Source organism: Rhinoderma darwinii, chromosome 1 (assembly GCF_050947455.1).
Source record: "Rhinoderma darwinii isolate aRhiDar2 chromosome 1, aRhiDar2.hap1, whole genome shotgun sequence".
Lineage (NCBI taxonomy): Eukaryota > Metazoa > Chordata > Amphibia > Anura > Rhinodermatidae > Rhinoderma > Rhinoderma darwinii.
This window is the reverse complement of record NC_134687.1, coordinates 635,528,383-635,550,040: the sequence shown is the minus strand read 5'-3', so window position 1 is coordinate 635,550,040 and position 21,658 is coordinate 635,528,383. Positions and strand designations below refer to the sequence as shown.

The 21,658-nt window shown below is 41.4% G+C and overlaps 1 protein-coding gene across 7 annotated transcripts in view; it reads left to right on the top strand.

The window, feature by feature from the left end:
• LOC142655545 (uncharacterized) overlaps positions 1 to 21,658 on the top strand; it is a 125,770-nt gene that overhangs the window by 26,125 nt on the left and 77,987 nt on the right. The gene's annotated exons all lie outside the window — the stretch shown is intronic.

Below are 21,658 nucleotides of genomic sequence, written 5' to 3'. Positions count from 1 at the left end.
GTCAGCCGCGGCAGGAAGGAATTTTCCACTTTATGTAGTTCTCTGACATTTAAAGATTGATTTACCTTCCTCTGGATCTACTGGGGTTTGTAAATATAAAAAGGTTGAACTTGATGAACTTAGGGCTTTTTTTTTCAACCCACTCATTCTATCTATGTGAAAGATGTACAGTACTGTGCAAAAGTTTTTGGCAGTTGTGGAAAAATGCTGCAAAGTATTAATAGTTTTTTTTTTTTTTTAATCAATTAACAAAATACAAAGTGAATGAACAGAAGGGAAATCTAAATCAAGTCAATATTTGGTGTGACCACCCTTTGCCTTCAAAACTGCATAAATTCTTCTAGGTGCTTGCACACGGTTTTGGAAGGAACTCAACACGGAGGTTGTTCCAAACATCTTGGAGAACTAAGCACAGATCTTCTGTGAATGTAGGCCTCCTCAAATCCTTCCGTCTCTTCATGTAATACCAGACAGACTCGATAATGTTGAGATCAGGGCTCTGTGGTGGCCTTATCATCACTTCCAGGGCTCCTTGTTCTTTTTTAAGCTGAAGATAGTTCTTAATGACATTGGCTGTATGTTTGGGTTCGTTGTCCTACTGCAGAATAAATTTGGAGCCAATCAGAAGTCTCCCTGATAGTATTTCATGATTAATAAGTATCTGCCTGTATTTCTCAGCATTGAGGACACCATTAAGCGTAACCAAATCCTCAGCTCCTTTTGCAGAAATGCAGCCGTAAACTTGCAAGGAACCTTCACCATGCTTCACTGTTGCCTGCAGACATTCATTATTGTACCGCTCTCCAGCCTTTCGGTGAACAAACTTCCTTCTATTACAGCCAAATATTTCACATTTTGACTCATCGGTCCCAAGCACCTGCTGGGATTTTTCTGCACCCCCAGTTCCTATGTTTTTGTGCATAATTGAGTCGCTTGGCCTTGTTACCACATCGAAGGTATGGCTTTTCGACCAAAATTCTTCTATGAAGACAACTTCTGGCCAGACTTCTCAGAACAGTACATGGGTGAACCTGGGTCTCACTGGTTTCTGCCAGTTCTGAGCTGATGGCACTGCGGAACAACTTCTTCCGATTTCAAAGGGAAGTAAACCTGATGTGTCCATAATCTGCTGAGCTAAGTTTTCTTGGACGACCACTGCATCTACTGTTCTTAATATTGCCTGTTTCTTTGTTCTTCTTCAAAAGAGCATGAACAACACATCTTGAAACCCCAGTCTGCTTTGAATTCTTTGCCTGTGAGAGACGTTGCTGATGCAGTATAGCTACCTTGTTGCTGTGCTCTGTCTTGCCATGGTGGACCTGTGACATGAAACAGTCTTCCACAACCTCACCTTTGTAGCAGAGTTTGTTCCTTACCCAGTTTCAAGCCTCCTATCCAGCTGTTTCTGTTAATGTCTGTGTTTCAACCTACATATGAAAATGATGATCATTATTACATGTTTGGTATAATTGGTTTATCATACACCTGACTAATCCTACAAAATCCATGACATTGTGCAAGTGTTCCTAGAAGAATTGATGCTGTACTGAAGGCAAAGGGTGGTCACACCAAATATTGATTAGATTTAGATTTCCAGTACATCCCTCATGACAGCACCACAGGAGGTTGCCCTATTGACCTCTGTAGGGACAGGAAGACAGAGAGGTTAAAAGGCCCCTCCCACCACCCACTTGCCAGTGTTCTTCCTGTCCCTACAGGGTCAGGAGCAGAAAGACGTCGCTACTGTGTTGCTGCAGGGGGAAATAAACTCGGGCAGGGGGCAAGATCGGGGGGTCCGTGCACTCCCCCTTCTCTTCCCCCCTAAAGCCTAGGCTAACACCCCTCTAACGAGAGGTCCCTTAGCTCCCAACCTAAGAAACCTACCGGAGGAATCCTAGGCAGGGTTCTGATGGGGTTCGGGATTCCTAAGCAGGCTTCGGCCGGGCCGCGTGACCAGGCGGGGACCGGCAGCTCCATAGGTCTGGACGCATCGGCAGGGTATCCTCGCTGCGCCACATAGCAAGCCTCAGTCGCCGGCTATAAGCGGCTGCACCTCAACGAATAGCCGCGACCGGAAATGACTTCTGGCTACTTCCGGCCCGTGGCCATCTTGGAAGGCAGGAAATTCAAAACGCCTGCATTTAAAGGGACACGCACCGGTATGTAGTTAGAGCTGATACCTCTAACTTGGATTGATTTTGTGGATTGCATATTTCATTGCCTGTTACCTGTCGCGGTATGGAACTTCCTCGTCCTGACGGAACTCCAGATATGTCCCAGGGTCACGTTAGTCTCACCCTTGGGGTAAGGGTTATGACTTCTTATGTATGCACACCATACTTTACCTACCTTCTGTTTTCTCTAGGATAAAGATTCCTCTCAGAGACAAACTGATAAAAAGGTTAAAAAATGTGCGACCTCTGCCAAAAAATTGCCAGAGTCACATAGGAAACAATTGTGTCAGGATTGTATTGCAAAAATACTAAGAGGAACAACCAACGTTTATGTCTGAACTTAGGGCTATGATTCGTGAAGAAGTAAGTCAGTCAGTAGCCTCCCTCGCCCCGCCTCAAGAAACTCCCTCACACTCCCGGGCAAAAAGACCACGGATTGAAGTGGATCAAAAATATTGTCCTCCTTCTCAGGGGTCTGACTTGGAGCAGGAGTGTTATTACCTATCGGAGGGTGAGTTAGAAGAAGGAGAGGAACTCTTGCCTTCAACTTCATCCACTCAAGCGAAAAAAAAATTCTTCTCTTCCGAGATGTCTGATACCTTAATCCAGGCAATACGTGAAACCATGGATATTCCCGAAGAAGACCAACCACATACCATCCAGGATGAGATGTTTGGAGGTCTAACGGAAAAGAAAACAAAGGTTTTTCCGGTAAACGAAAATCTCAAAAGAATGGTGACAACTGAATGGGAAGATTCAGAAAAAAGGCTCTTCATTTCAAGAGATTTTAAAAACGGACTTCTCTTTGATCTAGAAGACACTAAACCTTGGGATGAGATCCCAAAAGTAGATGTCCCAGTAGCCAGGGTTGCTAAAACAAAACGCAATCCCATTTGAAGATTCCTCTCAGTTGAAGGACGCCATGGACCGAAAGGCAGACGGGCTACTGAAAAGAGCATGGAAATCTTCCTCTGCTTTGATTTCGACTAATATCGCGGCCACATCAGTAGCAAGAGCAATGTTTATATGGTTAAACAAGCTGGAGTCCCATTTGATGATGAAGACATCACGACAAGACCTATTAGAATCTCTACCCTTACTAAAGATGGCAACCGGATTCTTGGTAGACGCTTCAGCAGAATCTATTAGATTTGCTGCCAGGAATGGGGGGCTCTCAAATGCTGCTAGAAGAGCATTATGGCTCAAAATGTGGTCAGGAGATACGAAGTCCAAGAACAAATTATGTTCTATCCCGTTTACAGGGTCTCTGATGTTCGGTCCTCTCCTGGATAACATGCTGGAGAATGCAGCAGATAGGAAAAAGGGGTTTCCTGAAGAGAAACCAAAAAAAAAAACCCTCAGTTTGGGAGGTTTCGCCAACAGAGGGAACCTACCTTACAGAACTACAGCGGGAAAGGGATGTCCGGTCGCTGGAGTTACCCCAACGGAAGAAGGGGTTGAGGATATCACCTTAACCCCAATAATTAATTTCAGCCCTCAAAGCAATGACGCCAAGAGCGTGGGGGGAAGACTCCTACAATTTTATCCCAAATGGATGGGAATAACCCAGAACCCCTGGGTTCTAAAGATCATAGAAGAAGGGTACAAAATAGAATTTTCCTCCATTCCTCCAGAGAAATTTCTAATAACCCAGTACCAAGCAAAAGACCTTCATCAGATCCTTATCCGGGACGTCCAGAAACTACTCAAATTGAGAGCCATTACTCCAGTTCCCCACAACGAAAAATTCAAAGGCCACTATTCAAAAATCTTCTTAGTCAAAAAACCAAACGGTTCCTACAGGACAATAATCAACCTGAAGGTCCTGAACAAGTGGGTGAAATATCGAAAATACAAGATGGAGTCTATCGGATCGACTATTCCTCTAATAAGGGAAGAGGCATCAATGTGTACGATCGATTTAAAGGATGCGTATTATCACGTTCCTATCCACTCCGTTTACCAGAGATTCCTCAGATTCGCGATTCAGAACGGTCCTTCCATTCTCCACTTCCAGTTTGTCTGCCTCCCTTTCGGCATTTCCTCCGCCCCCAGAATTTTTACAAAAATTATGGCAGAGTTCATGGCATTCGTAAGAAGTCAGGGCATAGTAATTATCCCATATCTAGACGACTTCTTGTTGACAGCAGATACTCCGTCTATCTTAGACAGTCATCGGTCACAGGTTCTTTCCCTACTACAGGAATTGGGATGGATAATCAACTTTCAGAAGTCGAGTCTTCCTCCCCAAAAACAGAAGGTCTTCTTAGGAGTACTACTAGACTCCTCCCTTCAACATTCCTTCCTCCCAAGAGAGAAACAAATACTCCTACTTACAGAAGTAAGGAAATTTTGTGGGAAAGACGCCTGTTCCATAAGGGAATGTATGCGGATGTTGGGAATGATGACATCTTGCATCCAATCTATTCCATGGAGCCAATTTCACTCCAGACCCTTACAGAATCTGATCTTGTCCCAGTGGGATCGAAAACGGAACTCCCTGAATTCAAGAATTCAAATTTCCGTGACCGTGAAATCATCCCTCCTGTGGTGGCTCTGCACAAACAACATAGACAAGGGAGTCCCCTGGAGAACTTCTCCTTATGTGGTGATTACCACAGATGCCAGCAAACACGGCTGGGGGTCGGTAATCCAAGACAAGCACTTTCAGGGCACATGGCCTGTTCAAATGAAGATGATGTCCTCAAACTTTAGAGAACTAAAAGCCGTATGGGAGACACTTATAAGAGCTTCACCCATTATAAAAGGGAAGCATATAAGAATTTTATTGGACAACACGACAGCGGTGTCCTTTCTTCGCCATCAAGGGGGAACAAGACCCACTCTTCTTCAGGCCCTCTCTACACAAATTTTCAGTTGGGCAGAAGAAAATGTCCTATCAGTCTCTGCAATCCACCTAAAAGGCTCAGAGAACCGATCAGCAGATTTCCTCAGTCGGGAAATAGTAGACCCTGGAGAATGGTCCCTAAACGGGGAAGTCTTTCTGTCCTTAACCCGAAGATGGGGTTATCCACAAATAGACCTGTTTGCCACAAGGAATAACTCCCAAGTAGAGACATTCTTCTCCATAAATCTCAGAGACAACCCATTGGGAGAAGATGCATTGTCCCAACCTTGGGACATGGATCTGGCCTATGCCTTTCCTCCGTTTCCTCTAATACCAATGGTACTAAGAAAAATCCAGGAAGATTTGACAAAGCTCATCATTATTCTTCTCTATTGGCCAAAAAGAAGTTGGTTTCCAATCGTAAAATACCTAGTGTTGGAAGACCCTATCATTCTCCCAGTCAAGGAGAATCTTCTCTCCCAGGGTCCCTTATTCTTTCAGGGAATAGAAACTCTGAAGTTGTCAGCCTGGATCCTGAAAGGCAGATCTTGAGAAACCACGGTCTGTCAGATGAGGTAATTTCGACTATCTTATCAAGTCATTAAGAAGTTTACCTCAAAAATCTATCAAAAAATTTGGAAGAAATTCTGTTCCTGGTATGGAGACCCAGGACCAGACCCCTTTTCTCCCAACATCGCGAAAATCCTAGATTTTTTTTACAATCGGAATTCAAAAAAGGGCTTAGCCCTAGTACCTTAAAAGTACAGATTTCAGCCTTAGGTAATTTTTTTAACACACCCCTGGCTGAACATCGGTGGATTAGAAGATTCACTCAGCAGTCTCTAAACTGAAAACTTCGCTAAAGAAATCCGTTCCTACCTGGGATTTGAATGTAGTGTTAACGACTCTTTGTGATCCCCCCTTTGAGCCGCTCGACACGATTAGTATGCATTTTTTAACTCTAAAAACTGCATTCTTAGTCGCTATTACTTCAGCAAGAAGTATTGGAGAAATCCAATCTCTGTCGGTCATAGAACCCTACCTAAAAGTACAAGAAAATAAGATCATTCTAAAGCTGGATCCTTCCTTTATTCCAAAGGTATCTACTGCTTTCCATCGAGAAAAATAAATAATTCTACCTTCCTTTTATCCATATCCAAAAAACCAACAAGAAGAAAAATTCCATTGCCTGGATGTCAGGCGAACAATTCTTCAGTATCTGGATAGAACCTCCTCCTGGAGACGAGATAAAAATCTATTAGTCCTGTTTGGGGGAAAGAATAGAGGAAAGAAAGCCTCAAAAGGCTCTCTAGCGAGATGGGTAAAAACTACCATACAAGAAGCCTATAAGTCCCAAGGACTATGTGCCCCACAAGGCATCAGAGCCCATTCAACTAGGGCAGTTTCGGCATCCTGGGCAGAAAGAAGAGAAGCCTCTATGGACCAAATCTGCAGAGCTGCCACTTGGTCAAGCTATCATACGTTTTGCAAACATTATAGGCTCGATGTTCTGTCCGATACGGATTTAAGTTTTGGACGAGAAGCCCTCCAATCCGTAGTCCCGCCCTGAGCATTATAATTTGGTATTGCTCCTGTGGTGCTGTCATGAGGGATGTACTGGAAAATAGGAATTAGACCTACCGGTAATTGTATTTCCAGGAATCCATCATGACAGCACCCTTACATTCCCTCCCTTATTGAAATTCTGATTTGTGCAATTAACATGTCCGTTATTATCCCTAAAAATAAAATAGGGTTGCATCCATCCTGGTGTAGTAATTGAAAAACACTGGCAAGTGGGTGGTGAGAGGGGCCTTTTAACCTCTCTGTCTTCCTGTCCCAACAGAGGTCAATAGGGCAACCTCCTGTGGTGCTGTCATGATGGATTCCTGGAAATACAATTACCGGTAGGTCTAATTCCTATTTTCTTTTCTGTTCATTCACTTTTTATATTTTTGTTAAATGATTAAAAAAAACTATTAACAGCATTCTTACTTTGCAGCATTTTTCCACAACTGCCTAAAACTTTTGCACAGTACTGTATGTATATTGTGTGCTAGATCATATATCTATAGAAAAATATGTAAAAACAAAAACTACTCTTACCGGATATTATTTCCCTGGGGCCCATGACCGCACCCATGCGAGGACCACCCATCTCAGGACAGGAAACCTGAGGAGATTAAATGCTTCACAACCCCTCCAATCCCTTTACGACTTCCCTTAACCCCTTAAAGAGGCTCTGTCACCAGATTTTGCAACCCCTATCTGCTAATGCAGCAGATAGGCGCTGCAATGTAGATTACAGTAACGTTTTTATTTTTTAAAAACGAGCATTTTTGGCCAAGTTATGACCATTTTCGTATTTATGCAAATGAGGCTTGCAAAAGTACAACTGGGCGTGTTGAAAAGTAAAAGTACAACTGGGCGTGTATTATGTGCGTACATCGGGGTGTGTTTACTACTTTTACTAGCTGGGCGTTGTGTATAGAAGTATCATCCACTTCTCTTCACAACGCCCAGCTTCTGGCAGTGCAGCACTGTGACGTCACTCACAGGTCCTGCATCGTGTCGGCACCAGAGGCTACAGATGATTCTGCAGCAGCATCGGCGTTTGCAGGTAAGTCGATGTAGCTACTTACCTGCAAATGCTGATGCTGCTGCAGAATCAAGTGTAGCCTCTGGTGCCGACACGATGCAGGACCTGTGAGTGACGTCACAGTGCTGCACTGCCAGAAGCTGGGCGTTGTGAAGAGAAGTGGATGACACTTCTATACACAACGCCCAGCTAGTAAAAGTAGTAAACACACCCCGATGTACGCACATAATACACGCCCAGTTGTACTTTTACTTTTCAACACGCCCAGTTGTACTTTTGCAAGCCTCATTTGCATAAATACGAAAATGGTCATAACTTGGCCAAAAATGCTCGTTTTTAAAAAATAAAAACGTTACTGTAATCTACATTGCAGCGCCTATCTGCTGCATTAGCAGATAAGGGCTGCAAAATCTGGTGACAGAGCCTCTTTAAGGACGCAGCCTAGTTTTGGCCTTAAGGCTCAGAGCCCATTTTTGAAATCTGACATATTTCACTTTATGTGGTAATAACGTCGGAATGCTTAAACCTATCCAAGCGATTCTGAGATTGTTTTCTCGTGACACTTTGGGCTTCATGTTCGTGGTAAAATTTGGTCGATATATTCAGTCTTTATTTGTGAAAAATTGCAAAATTTAGAAAAAATATCATTTTTCAGAATTTAAATTCATCTGCTTGAAAAACAGACGGTTATACCACCCAAAATAGTTACTAGTTCACATTTCCCATATGTCTACTTTAGATTGGCATCGTTTTTTGAACATTCTTTTATTTTTCTTGGACGTTACAAGGCTTAGAACATAAACAGCAATTTCTCATATTTTTAAGAAAATTTCAAATGCCTTTTTTTTAAGGTACCTCTTGAGTTCTGAAGTGGCTTTGTGGGGCCTATGTATTAGAAACCCCCATAAAACACCCCATTTTAAAAACTAGACCCCTCAAAGTATTCAAAACAGCATTTAGAAAGTTTTTTTTAACCCTTCAGGCATTTCACAGGAATTAAAGCAAAGTGGAGGTGAAATTTGCAAATTTCATTTTTCTTTCTGAATTTAAATTTTATTAATTTTTTTTTCTGTAACACAGAAGGTTTTACCAGAGAAACACTACTAAATATGTATTGTCCAGATTCTGCAGTTTTTAGAAATGTCCCACATGTGGCTCTAGTGCGCTCGTGGACTAAAACACAAGCCCTAGAAGCAAAGAAGCACCTAGTGCATTTTGAGGCCTCTTTTTTCTTAGAATATATTTTAGGCAGCATGCCAGGTTTGAAGAGGTGTTGAGGTGCCAAAACAGTAGGAATCCCCCAATAGTGACCCCATTTTGGAAACTACACCCCTCAAGGAATTCATTTATGGTTGTTGTTACCATTTTGACTGCACAGTTTTTTCACAGCACGTATTTGAATAGGGCTGTGAAATGAAAAAAAATTCATTTTTTCCAATAAAATGTCATTTGTGATCAAAATTTCTTATTTTCACAGGGAACAAAATACCCCATTTTGTTGCCCAATTTGTCCTTAGTGTGGCAATACCCCATTTGTGGTGATAAACTGCCGTTTGGGCCCATGGGAGGCCTCAGAAGGGAAGGAGCGCTGTGTGTTCTTTGGAGTGCAGATTTTGCTCGTTTGGTTTTCGGGTGCCATGTCGCATTTGCAGAGCCCCAGAGGTATCAAAGCAATGGAAACCCACCAGAAGTGACCCCATTTTGGAAACTACACCCCTCAAGGAATTCATTTATGGGTAATGTGACCATTTAGACCCCATAGTTTCTTCACAGAACTTATTTGAATTGGGCTGGGAATTAAAAAAATATATATTTTTTTCCAATAATATGTCATTTTAGCTCAAAAATTCTTATTTTCACAAGAAATAAAATACTCCATTTTCTTGACCAATTTGTCCTGAGTGCGGCAATACCCCATTTGTGGTGATAAACTGCTGTTTGGGCCCATGGGAGGGCTCAGAAGGAAAGGACCACCATTTGGCATACTTGGGATTTTCTAGTGCGAAGTCATGTATGCAGAAGCACCTGAGGTACCAGTACAGTTGAAACCCGCAAGAAGTGACCCCGTTTTAAAAACTACACCCTTAAGGCATTCCTCTAGAGGTGTAGTGAGCATTTTGACTGGAGACCTACACCCCATAAACTGTAATGTGGGTTCTCCTGGGTATGGCAATACCCTACATGTGGCTGTTATCAGCTGCCTGGGCACATGGCAGGGCTCAGAAGGGAAAGATGAGGGGGATAAGCTGTGCGGAGTGCATCAGGGTAAGTAAAATTGGGGTAAATTATAAACCAAGGGATGTATGATAAATTTTAAAACACTCTTTCATACAGAGCTCTGGTTATTCGGGACACGAGTCACATTGATATATTGTGTCATCCCTTATCGCCCTCTTATAACAGACTTTGCACCTCTTTTGACTTTTTCCCTTCTTGCCAGTTTGGGGAACTTCTCCTGGAAAGTGTTGCCGCCCTGGTACGATGCGTGTGGCCTCGCTTCCAGAAGTACTGGGTGCCCCCCTTCTTGGTCCCTAAAGATTAGGTTCTTGATAATCACCTCTTGAAATTCCAGGAAAGTTCCCGTCTGGCCTGCACATCGATGTAGCACGTACACATTGTACAATGCCATCTGTATGATGTGCCCGGCCAGCTTCTTATACCACACCGCATGGCGCTGTAGGGCTTCAGGATTTGATCTGACAAGTCCATCCCTCCCATGTACCTATTGTAGTCCAGGATGCAGTCTGGTTTGGGGGTGGCCTTTCCTTCATATATCCTAAATCTGTAGATATACCCTGATGCACTCTCGCACAGCTTAGACATCTTCACGCCATACCTTGCCCTCTTACCCGGCAGGTACTCACGGAATTGAACCCTCCCTTTAAAATGTACCAGGGACTCATCAATAGAAATACACTTCTCGGGGGTGTATGCTTGGGAAAACCGAGCTCTGAAACGGTCTAATAGGGGTCTCCGTTTATACAAACGGTCAAAACTGGGGTCATCTCGGGGTGGGCATGGCTCATTATAAGTATAATGTAAGAAGCAAAGTATTGCCTCATTTATTTATTTTTTTAGGTTACAGTTCAGTTCTGAAGTTGCTTTGAGGGGCCCATATATTAGAAACCCCTATCAAACACCCCATTTTAGAAACTAGACCTCTCAAAGTATTCACAACAGCATGTAGAAAGTTTATGAACCCTTTAGGTGTTTCACAGAAATTTAGAGCAAAGTAGAGGTGAAGTTTACATTTTTTTTTGTCAGAAAATCCTCTTTATTCCATTTTTTTTACAACACAATTGGATTTATCAGAGAAACGCAACTTAATACGTATTGCCCAGATTCTGCAGTTTTGAGAAATATCCCACATGTGGCCCTAGTGCGGTAATGGACTGAAGCGCCGGCCTCCGAAGCAAAGGAGCACCTAGGGGATTTTGAGGCCTCTTTTTTATTAGGCACCATGTCCGGTTTGAAGAGGTCTTGTGGTGCCAAAACATTGGAAACCCCCCAAAAGTGACCCCAATTTGGAAACTAGACCCCTTGAGGAATCCATTGTAGTTTTCTTTGATCCGTTTTTATTCTATTTTTAGGTGGTGTGGTGACTAAAAAACAGCAATTCTACTATTGTTTTTTAATTCAATTTTTTTTACAGCGTTCACCGTGCGCTATAAATGACATATTCACTTTATTCTGCGGGGCCATACGATTACGGCGATACCAGATGTTTAGAGGTTTTTTTTATGTCTTATGGCGTTTGCACAATAAAATACGTTTTGTAAACAATCATTCACTTTTTGTGTTACCTTATTCTAAGCGCCAGAACTTTTTATTTTTCAATCAATAAAGGCGTGCGAGGACTTATTTTTTGCGTAACGAACTGTAGTTTCGATCAGGACCATTTTTCGGTACATGCGACTTTTTGATCTCTTTTTATTCCATTTTTTGGGAGGGGAAGTGACCAAACAATTGTGATTGTGGTACGGTTTATTATTATTTTCTTTTACGGCGTTCACCGTGCGGGATAAATAACGAAATAGTTTTGTAGTTCAGGTCGTTACGGACGCGGCGATACCAATTATGTATAGTTTATTTGTTTGTTTATATATTTTTATTAGTAATAAATGACTGATAAGGTAAAAAGGGGGATTTTTACTTTTAATACTTTTTAAACTTTTATTTTCTTATTTTTACACATCTTTTTTTTTTACTGTATTACTTTGTCCCACTAGGGGACTTGAGGGCAGGAGGCCCTGATCGCTATTCTAATACACTGCACTACATGCGTAGTGCAGTGTATTAGAACTATCAGCTAGTCACTGACAGCAAGCATAGTGGGTCCTGACGTTGTCAGGACCCACTAGGCTTCCATCTATGGCATAGCCGGACGCCATTGTTTCGTGTCCGGTTGCCATAGTCACCATCGCCGGCCGCTATCGTGTAGCAGGCCGGCGATGGCAGCTTAACCCCTAAAAAGCCGCGATCTCTATAGAACGCGGCTTTTAAGGGGTTAATCAGCGGGGACACAGCGATCGGTCCCCGCTGTAGGAGCTGCGGCAGCTGTCACAGCTCCTGTATGTGTCGGGAAGACGGCCGAAACGGCCGTTACTCCCGAGACGTACTATTCCGTCATGGAGCGCGAACGATACAGCTGCCATGACGTAATAGTACGTCCAGGAGCGGGAAGGGGTTAAACTATAGTAAAAGGTTTTCTTCCAATCTGAATTAGCTCTTAGGTAGAAAATCAAACATCTAAACAGTGGAACTCCTTTCAGTATCATTTCTCTGTACGGAAGGAATGTAACACAATCTCCTGCTTCCTAAGGAAAGCTTACAGCAAAAGTTAAGGCTAACATAAACGTGATTTTTAGGGTCAACATACTGATGGAAATCTCCTCTGAAGGTTTTTCGGGAGCTTGTGACATAGCCGGAGGAGAGTTTTCAAGTGCCGAGGAGGAACTACTGATCTCACAGGGCAACGTCTCGTTGAGGCATTAATAAATAGTTATACCCAAGGATGGTCTGCCAACCTGTAGTCAAAGAAGTTACTGAGAGCTGCAATCTGGAATGTCAAATTAACAGGCCTAAGGTTCCTATCCAATCTAGCCTGGAGAGTATTTAAGATCAGGACGTTGGGGACCTCCCAGGGATCTGGATAATCTCCAACAAATCTAGTAAAAGTTTTCCAGACCTTTTAAAGTAGATATTAGACGTGACCTTTTCCTTGATTGCTACGAGAGTAGAAACTACACTGTCAGACAGGCCTCACCTAGATAAGATTGACCTTTCATACTGCAGGCCATTAGGTGTAACTGCTGCAGATGAGGTCGCCAAACAGCTCTGTCTCTGAACGAACGCCACAAGACCTCTGAAGCTTCCTGGGCTATCTGGCACCAAATCCTTTAAGTTCTGTAAGTTGGGAAGTGCGGCCTACATGGATCGGACTTTTGTTTTCACTATTTCCATGACAGCCCCCTGAGAGACCAGCTCCAATACACGACAGGAAACTGGAAACCTCCAGAAATGCTTTCAAAGGAGAAACACCCCTAACCAGCTTTAGTTTCTGTTTCCTTTCCTTTGGACATCAGGAAAGGCTTGACTTCTGAAATGCAACATTTTAGACTGCATGACGTCTGAACCCTGTAACGAATCTTGGGGTAATAGGAGGTACTCTGTAGAGTCTGAGCTTTTCTCACTTCCTTATCCCCTAATGGTCTGAGAAGAGAAAAAAGTACACTGCACCACATGGTGCAAGATAAACCTTGATAGGTAAAATAGTGGATAGCAATGGTAAGTTGTTACACTCACCGTAACAGCTTGTACTGGCAGGTACAGCTTGGAGATGTAGGCAATATTGTAACAAAGTTGCAGCGTCCAATATCCAGGTACCGGCAACAATTGTATTGTGCCGCGAGTAAATAACAATTAAAAGATGTATATGTTTTAAAAAAAAAACATATATGTTAAAAACTGGATGTTTAGAAAGCGCTACACAAATGGAATGATAACCAGGGTGATGATAATGGTGGATTTATTTGTACAAAGAGAAGGCAACGCGTTTCAATGCTGAACCTGCGTCTTCATCAGGCCAAGATCAAGTGAAAACAGAACTGAATACACAACTTAAATACACATGTGGATGAGGGGGAGGGGATCAAAGGAAACAAACACCAAATGCAATCAATCAGATACACAGGTAAAAACAGATGTGAATGACTTCATCAAGAGATCAGTCACAGAGCTTGCTAGTAAACATGAAGTACAGAAATAAACACTTGCACAGGGAAATACAAAGATATGTGAACGTAAAATAATTGTAGTTAAAACATAATAAAAGCTGTTTAGCGGAGTTCAGAAGAATTGTGGTAGACAGATGCAGTGGTAATGCTGCAGCAAGGAGCAGCAACGAAAGGAGGAACGGAAGTACAGCCAGCCGGAGTCAGCGTAGACAAGATAACCTGAAGGGCTGTGTTCAGAGGGTAAAGGTGGAGAAGGTTACAACGATGCAGTCAGCGGGGAGGCTGGAGCGGAACCAAGGAAGAAAACAGCCAGCCGGCGTCAGCGTAGTCAAGGTAACCTGGAGAGCTACGGTGGCCGTGGAGGGAAGAAAAGGTGGCAAAAGCAAAGTTGATGCCGCAGGAGAAAGAAATACGTGAGAGGGAGACATGGAAAGGTTAAAGTAAATAGTTAATTATGAAACATGTCGATTATAAGTATATTTGTTATGTAAGTAAAAAAGTAGGTAAAGGAAAACATTTTTATCCTTATTGGAGAGGGAGTGGGCTGAGTATGAAAAAAGTTAAATAAATTATTTTTTGAAGAGAATAAATCCTGTAAATAGAGCGGTATTTGGGGTAAGACTGTAGAAATATATTGGAGTCGTTTAATACGCAGGAAATATATGATTTTACAGACACAATTTGAATTCACAGAAATACATATGAACATAACACATAAGGGGGCCACATATTAATTAGATTGACACATATTTTTGGACCGGTTTCATCATGTCAGTCTAGTGCAGATTCAGAAATGTCATTAAGACCACCGGGTTGCAGGCAGGACAGTTTAAAAATCCAATAGTTTTCCCTCTGTTTAAGCTTATTAAACTTATCGTGATCAGTTGCTGCGATGGATTAGATGGGAGTAACCAGAATTTATAGTTTCTGATCTCCTATAGGTTATTTTAGGTTTTTCAGGTAGTATATCCTTGAGATAGGGATCACTCTTCAGTATGTGCCAATGTTTATTGATAATTTTTTTGCATGCATTACTGCCAGAGTTAAATGTGGTAATAAAATTATGGTTAAATTTTCTGTCAAGGTCAGGTTCAACCTTATTGTGGTTAGATGAGATGCAGGCATCTTGTGTCAATAGGGTGGCTTTTGTAATGGCTCCCTGGATGAGACTTGTAGGAAAATGTTTATCCTTAAAAACGTTTCTTTAAAACATTGCATTCAGACTTAAATTGCTCATTATTTGAACAATTTTTTCTGATGCGCCTGAACTGCCCAGAAGGTATGTTTTTGAGCCATGAGGGGTGGTGTGTGCTTTTAAAATCCAAGTAGCTGTTAACGTTTACAGTCTTAAAATGTGTGTGCGTACTAAAAATACCTTTGTTATCTTTTATTAATCGTAAGGTCCAAAAAATCTATTGATGTAGCAGAGAAATTGTGTGTGAAAGTGAGGCCAAAATCATTTTGATTTAAAAAGTTAATAAAAGAAGAAGAGGCATCGGTTACATTGCCCTTCCAAATAAAAAACAAGTCGTCAATATAACGGCGATAGAAGACAATATTCTCACTGAAAAAATGGTCACTAGATATGTAGGAGTCCTCAAATTGTCCCATGTAGAGTTTAGCATATGAGGGTGCAAATCTTGATCCCATTGCACATCCTCTGATTTGTCTAAAAAATTGGGAGTTGAATGAAAAAATGTTGTGTTGTAAGAGAAGTCAATGCAATCTAAAAGAAAAAGAGATTGGGCACGGGGTATGTGCATGTCTGACATTAATATGGTCTCTATGGACAGCAGGCCTTTGTCATGAGGGATGTTTGTGTAGAGTGCTGATACATCTGCCGTTAGGAAATTATAGTCAGTAGAGTGGTGTGTTTTGTTCAAGGCCATAAGATCCCTGATAAGTTGTGTTGAATCTTTGAGATATGATGGAAGTTTCAGAACTTTAGACTGGAGGTGTAGGTCTATGATATGTAATAAGTTGCTTGTGAGTGAGCCTATACCAGATATAATTGGACGGCCAGGTGGATTGGTAGGAGACTTGTGGATATTGGAGAGGTGATATAGGAAAGGTAAGTTGGGGTGAGAGATATTTAGAAAATGATATTCTTTTTAAGATAAAAGACCTTCACTGTGACCACGATTTTTCAGTGAGAATATTGTCTTCTATCGCTGTTATATTGTCGACTTGTTTTTTATTTGGAAGGGCAATGTAACAGATGCCTCTTCTTCTTTTATTAACTTTTTAAATCAAAATGATTTTGGCCTCACTTTCACACACAATTTCTCTGCTACATCAATAGATTTTTTTGGACCTTACGATTAATAAAGATAACAAAGGTATTTTTAGTACGCACACACATTTTAAGACTGTAAACGTTAACAGCTACTTGGATTTTAGAAGCGCACACCACCCCTCATGGCTCAAAAACATACCTTTTGGGCAGTTCAGGCGCATCAGAAAAAATTGTTCAAATAATGAGCAATTTAAGTCTGAATGCAATGTTTTAAAGAAACGTTTTTAACCCCTTCCCGACATGCGCCGTACATGTACGGCGCTGTCGGGAGGTGGTTCCCGCAAAGCGCCGTACATGTACGGCGCAGTGATTGTGCGGGCTCAGAAGCAGAGCCGGCACCATCACCGCGGGGTGACAGCTGTATTATACAGCTGGCACCCTCCTGTAACTGCCAGGACCGGAGCTACTCTCCGATCCGGCAGATTAACCCCTCAGATGCTGCTCTCAATCGGCAACCCAGTGATGCAATCGCTGGGTTGCTGTGGCAATCGGACGCCAGAAAATGGCGTCCGAGTCTGCCTTGTACAGGAGCCGATGAGGACCCGCCTGCGGCGTGTCCTCATAGGCTTGCTGTCAGTGAATAACTGACAGCGCTAATACACTGCACTACGTATGTAGTGCAGTGTATTAGAGTAGCGATCGGGGCATCAGGCCCTCATGTCCCCTAGTGGGACAAGTCAGAAAAGTAAAAAAAAGATAATAAAAATGTGGTAAAACAATAAAAACACACACATTTCAAATAAAAATAAAGCCAAACTGACTTTTTTCCCATAGTAAGTCTTTTATTATGGGAAAAACCGTAAAAACTAAAAAAAAATATACATAATTGGTATCGCCGCGTCCGTAACGACCCAAACTACAAAACTATTATGTAATTTATCCAGCACGGTGAACGCCGTAAAAAAAAACCATGAAAAACAACGCCAGAATCTTTGTTTTTAGGTCACATCTCCTTCCAAAAAATGCTATAAAAAGTGATCAAAAAGTCACATTTACTCCAAAATAGTACTAATAAAAACGACAATCCGTCCCGCAAAAAATAATCCCTGACACCGCTTTGTGCACGCAAAAATAAAAAAGTTATGGGTTTTAGAATATGGCAACACAGAAAACAAATGATTTTATAAAAAAAGTCATTTTATTGTGCAAAAGCTGCAATACATAAAAAAAAGTATATAAATTTGGTATCACCGTAATCGTATCGACCCGCAGAATAAAGCTAACATGTAATTTAGGGCGCACTGTGGATGCCGATAAAAAAAACAATAAAAAACGATTCCAGAATTGCTTGTTTTTGGTAATTTCCTTTACCAAAAAATTTAATAAAAAGTGATCAAAAAGTCGTAGGTGTTCTAAAATGGTACCAATAAAATCTACAGCCCGTCTCGCAAAAAACAAGCCCGCACACCGCTCAATCAACTGAAAAACAAAAAAGTTACGGCACTAGTAATGCGGTGATGAAAAACATCTCAATGCCCAGGCCGGAGGGGAACATTCCTTCAGTTTCAGGGCCCTAGTATTTAGGAACTAGGAAAGGGAAGGGACATCCGCTGGAAGCGAGGGCGCCCGTATTATACCAGCGCAAAACTTTCCCAGTAATATTTCCCAAACTATGAAGGAGAAAAAGTCCCCAAAAGGTGCAGAGCGTTACAGAAGGGGGATAAGAAAGAAACCGTTTATCAGTGTGACGGATCGCTTCACAGCGTAACACACATCTATGGATAATTGTATTATTTACCCCATTATTATACCCTCTTATTATGCCCTGATGTACTCCGCACAGATTACATATACCCTGATGGACTCCGCACAGATTACATATGCCACCACATTATAAACGGAAATACCAGCAAAACTCAAACAAAACTACCAAGCAAAATCCATGCTCAAAATGGCGGTCTATTCCTTCTTAGCCCTACAGCGTGCCCAAACAGCAATTTATGGCCACAAGTAAGGCATTACCATACCCGGGAGAACCCGCTTAACAATTTATGGGGTAAGATTCTCTAGGGGCACAACATATTGTGCGGTGAATGGGCATATCAGTGGAAGAATTGCAATTTTCACTTTGCACCATCCACTGCGTATTCATTTCTGAAAAACACCTGTGATGTCTAAATTCTCACTACACCCCTTGATAAATGCCTTTAGGGGTGTAGTTTCTAAAACGGGGTCACTTTTGTTTGGTACATCAGGGGTTTTGCAAATGCAACATGGCGTCCGCAAACCATTCCAGCAAAATCTACGCTCCAAAAGATAAATACCGCTCCTTTTCTTCTGAATGCTCCCATATACGTAAACAGCCTATTATAACCACATATGGGGTGTTACCGTACTCGGGAGAAATTACTTTATAAATGTTGGGGTGCTTTTTCTTCTCTATTCCTTGTAAAAATGAAAAATGTTGATCTAAAACTACATCTTGTTGGAAAAAAATAATTATTTTTCATTTTCATAGCTTAATTCTAATTAATTCAGCAAAAAACCTTTGGGATCAAAATTTTCACTATACCCCTAGATGATTCCTCAGGGGGTGCAGTTTCCCAAATGGAGTCAGTTTTGGGGTGTTTCCACTGTACTAGTACTACAGGGGTTCAGCAAATGTGACATGGCGCCCAGACACTATCCAAAATCCAAATGGTGCTAGTTCCATTCTGAGCCCTACCGTGTGTCCAAACAGCCGTTTATGACCACATGTGGGGTATTGTTTTACTCGGGAGAAGTTGCTTTACTAATTTTATGGTGCTTTTTCTCCTTCAGTCCTTGTGGAAATGAAAAAAAAAAAATACCTAAACCTACATTTTATTTGAAAAAATTTAGATTTTCATTTTTACGGCCTACTTCCAATAAGTTCTGTAAAACACCTGTGGGGTCAAACTGCTCACTGTACTCCTAGATAATTTCCTCATGGGGTGTAGTTTCCAAAATGGGGTCACTTGTTGGGGGTTTCCACTGTTTTGTCCCCTCAGGGGCTTTGCAAATGCGACATGGCCTCCGCAAACCATTCCTGCTAAATTTGAGCTCCAAGAGCCAAATGGCGCTCTTTCCATTCTAAGCCCTGCTGTGTGTCCAAATAACCGTTTATTACCACATGTGGGGTATTGTTTTACTCGGGAGAAATTGCTCTACAAATGTTGTGGTGCTTTTTCTACTTTAGTTCTTTTGGAAATGAAAAAAAATTAGCTAAACCTACATTTTATTTGAAAAAATGTAGATTTTCATTTTCATGGCCTAGTTCCAAAAATTTTTGCAAAAAAACTGGCCGGTCAAAATGCTTGCTACACCCCTAGATAAATTCCTCGAGGGGTGTAGTTTCCCAAATGGGGTCACTTTTGGGGGGTTTCCACTGTTTTAGTTCCACAAGACCTGTTCAAACCTGACATGGTGCCTAAAATATATTCTAATAAAAAGGAGACCCAAAATCCACCAGGTGCTCCTTTGCTTCTGAGCCCGGTGCTTCAGTCCAGTAGCACACTAGAGCCACATGTGGGATATTTCCTAAAACTGCAGAACCTGGGCAATAAATATTGAGTTGCATTTCTTGTGTAAAACATTCTGTGGTACAAAAAAAATGGATTAAAAATGAATTTCAGGAAAAAAATAATGAACTTTGTAAATTTCACCTCTACTTTGCCTTAATTCCTGCGCAATGTCTAAAGGGTTAAGAAACTTTCTAAATGCTGTTTTGAATACTTTGAGGGGTGCAGTTTTTAAAATGGGGTGACTTATTGGGGGTTTCTAATATCTAAGGACCTCAAAGCCACTTCACAACTGAACTGGCCCCTGTAAAAATAGCCTTTTGAAATTTTCTTGAAAATGTGAGAAATTGCTGCTAAAGTTCTAAGCCTTGTAACGTCCTAGAAAAATAAAATGATGTTCAAAAAACGATGCCAATCTAAAGTAGACATATGGGGGATGTTAGTTAGCAACATTTTTGTGTGGTATAACTGCCTGTCTTACAAGCAGATACATTTAAATTGAGAAAAATGTTTGCAATTTTTCGCTAAACTTTGGTGTTTTTCACAATTAAATACTGAATGTATCGGGCAAATTTTGCCAGTAACATAAAGTCCAATGTGTCACGAGAAAACAATCTCAGAATCACTTGGCTAGGTAAAAGCATTCCGGAGTTATTACCACATAAAGTGAAACATGTCAGATTTGAAAAATGAGGCTCTGTCAGGAAGGTCAAAAGCGGCCAAAGAGGGAAGGGGTTAAGGATAAACATTTTCCTACAAGTCTCATCCAGGGAGCCATTACAAAAGCCACCCTATTGACACAAGATGCCTGCATCTCATCTAACCACAATAAGGTTGAACCTGACCTTGACAGAAAATGTAACCATAATTTTATTACCACATTTAACTCTGGCAGTAATGCATGCATGAAAATTATCAATAAACATTGGCACATACTGAAGAGTGATCCCTATCTCACGGATATACTACCTGAAAAACCTAAAATAACCTATAGGAGGTCGGAAACTATAAATTCTGGTTACTCCCATCGAATCCATCGCAGCAACTGATAACGATAGGTTTAATAAGCTTAAACAGAGGGAAAACTATTGGATTTTTAAACTGTCCTGCCTGCAACCCGGTGGTCTTAATGACATTTCTGAATCTGCACTAGACTGACATGATGAAACCGGTCCAAAAATATATGTGTCAATCTAATTAATATGTGGCCCCCTTATGTGTTATGTTCATATGTATTTCTGTGAATTCACATTGTGTCTGTAAAATCATATATTTCCTGCGTATTAAACGACTCCAATATATTTCTACAGTCTTACCCCAAATACCGCTCTATTTACATGATTTATTCTCTTCAAAAAATAATTTATTTAACTTTTTTCATACTCAGCCCACTCCCTCTCCAATAAGGATAAAAATGTTTTCCTTTACCTCCTTTTTTACTTACATGACAAATATACTTATAATCGACTTGTTTCATAATTAACTATTTACTTTAACCTTTCCATGTCTCCCTCTCACGTATTTCTTTCTCCTGCGGCATCAACTTTGCTTTTGCCACCTTTTTTTCCCTCCACGGCCACCGTAGCTCTCCAGGTTACCTTGACTACGCTGACGCCGGCTGGCTGTTTTGTCTGTTTTCTTCCTTGGTTCCGCTCCAGCCTCCCCGCTGACTGCATCGTTGTAACCTTCTCCACCTTTACCCTCTGAACACAGCCCTTCAGGTTATCTTGTCTACGCTGACTCCGGCTGGCTGTACTTCCGTTCCTCCTTTCGTTGCTGCTCCTTGCTGCAGCATTACCACTGCATCTGTCTACCACAATTCTTCTGAACTCCGCTAAACAGCTTTTATTATGTTTTAACTACAATTACTTTACGTTCACATATCTTTGTATTTCCCTGTGCAAGTGTTTATTTCTGTACTTCATGTTTACTAGCAAGCTCTGTGACTGATCAATTGATGAAGTCATTCACATCTGTTTTTACCTGTGTATCTGATTGATTGCATTTGGCGTTTTTTCCCTTTGAT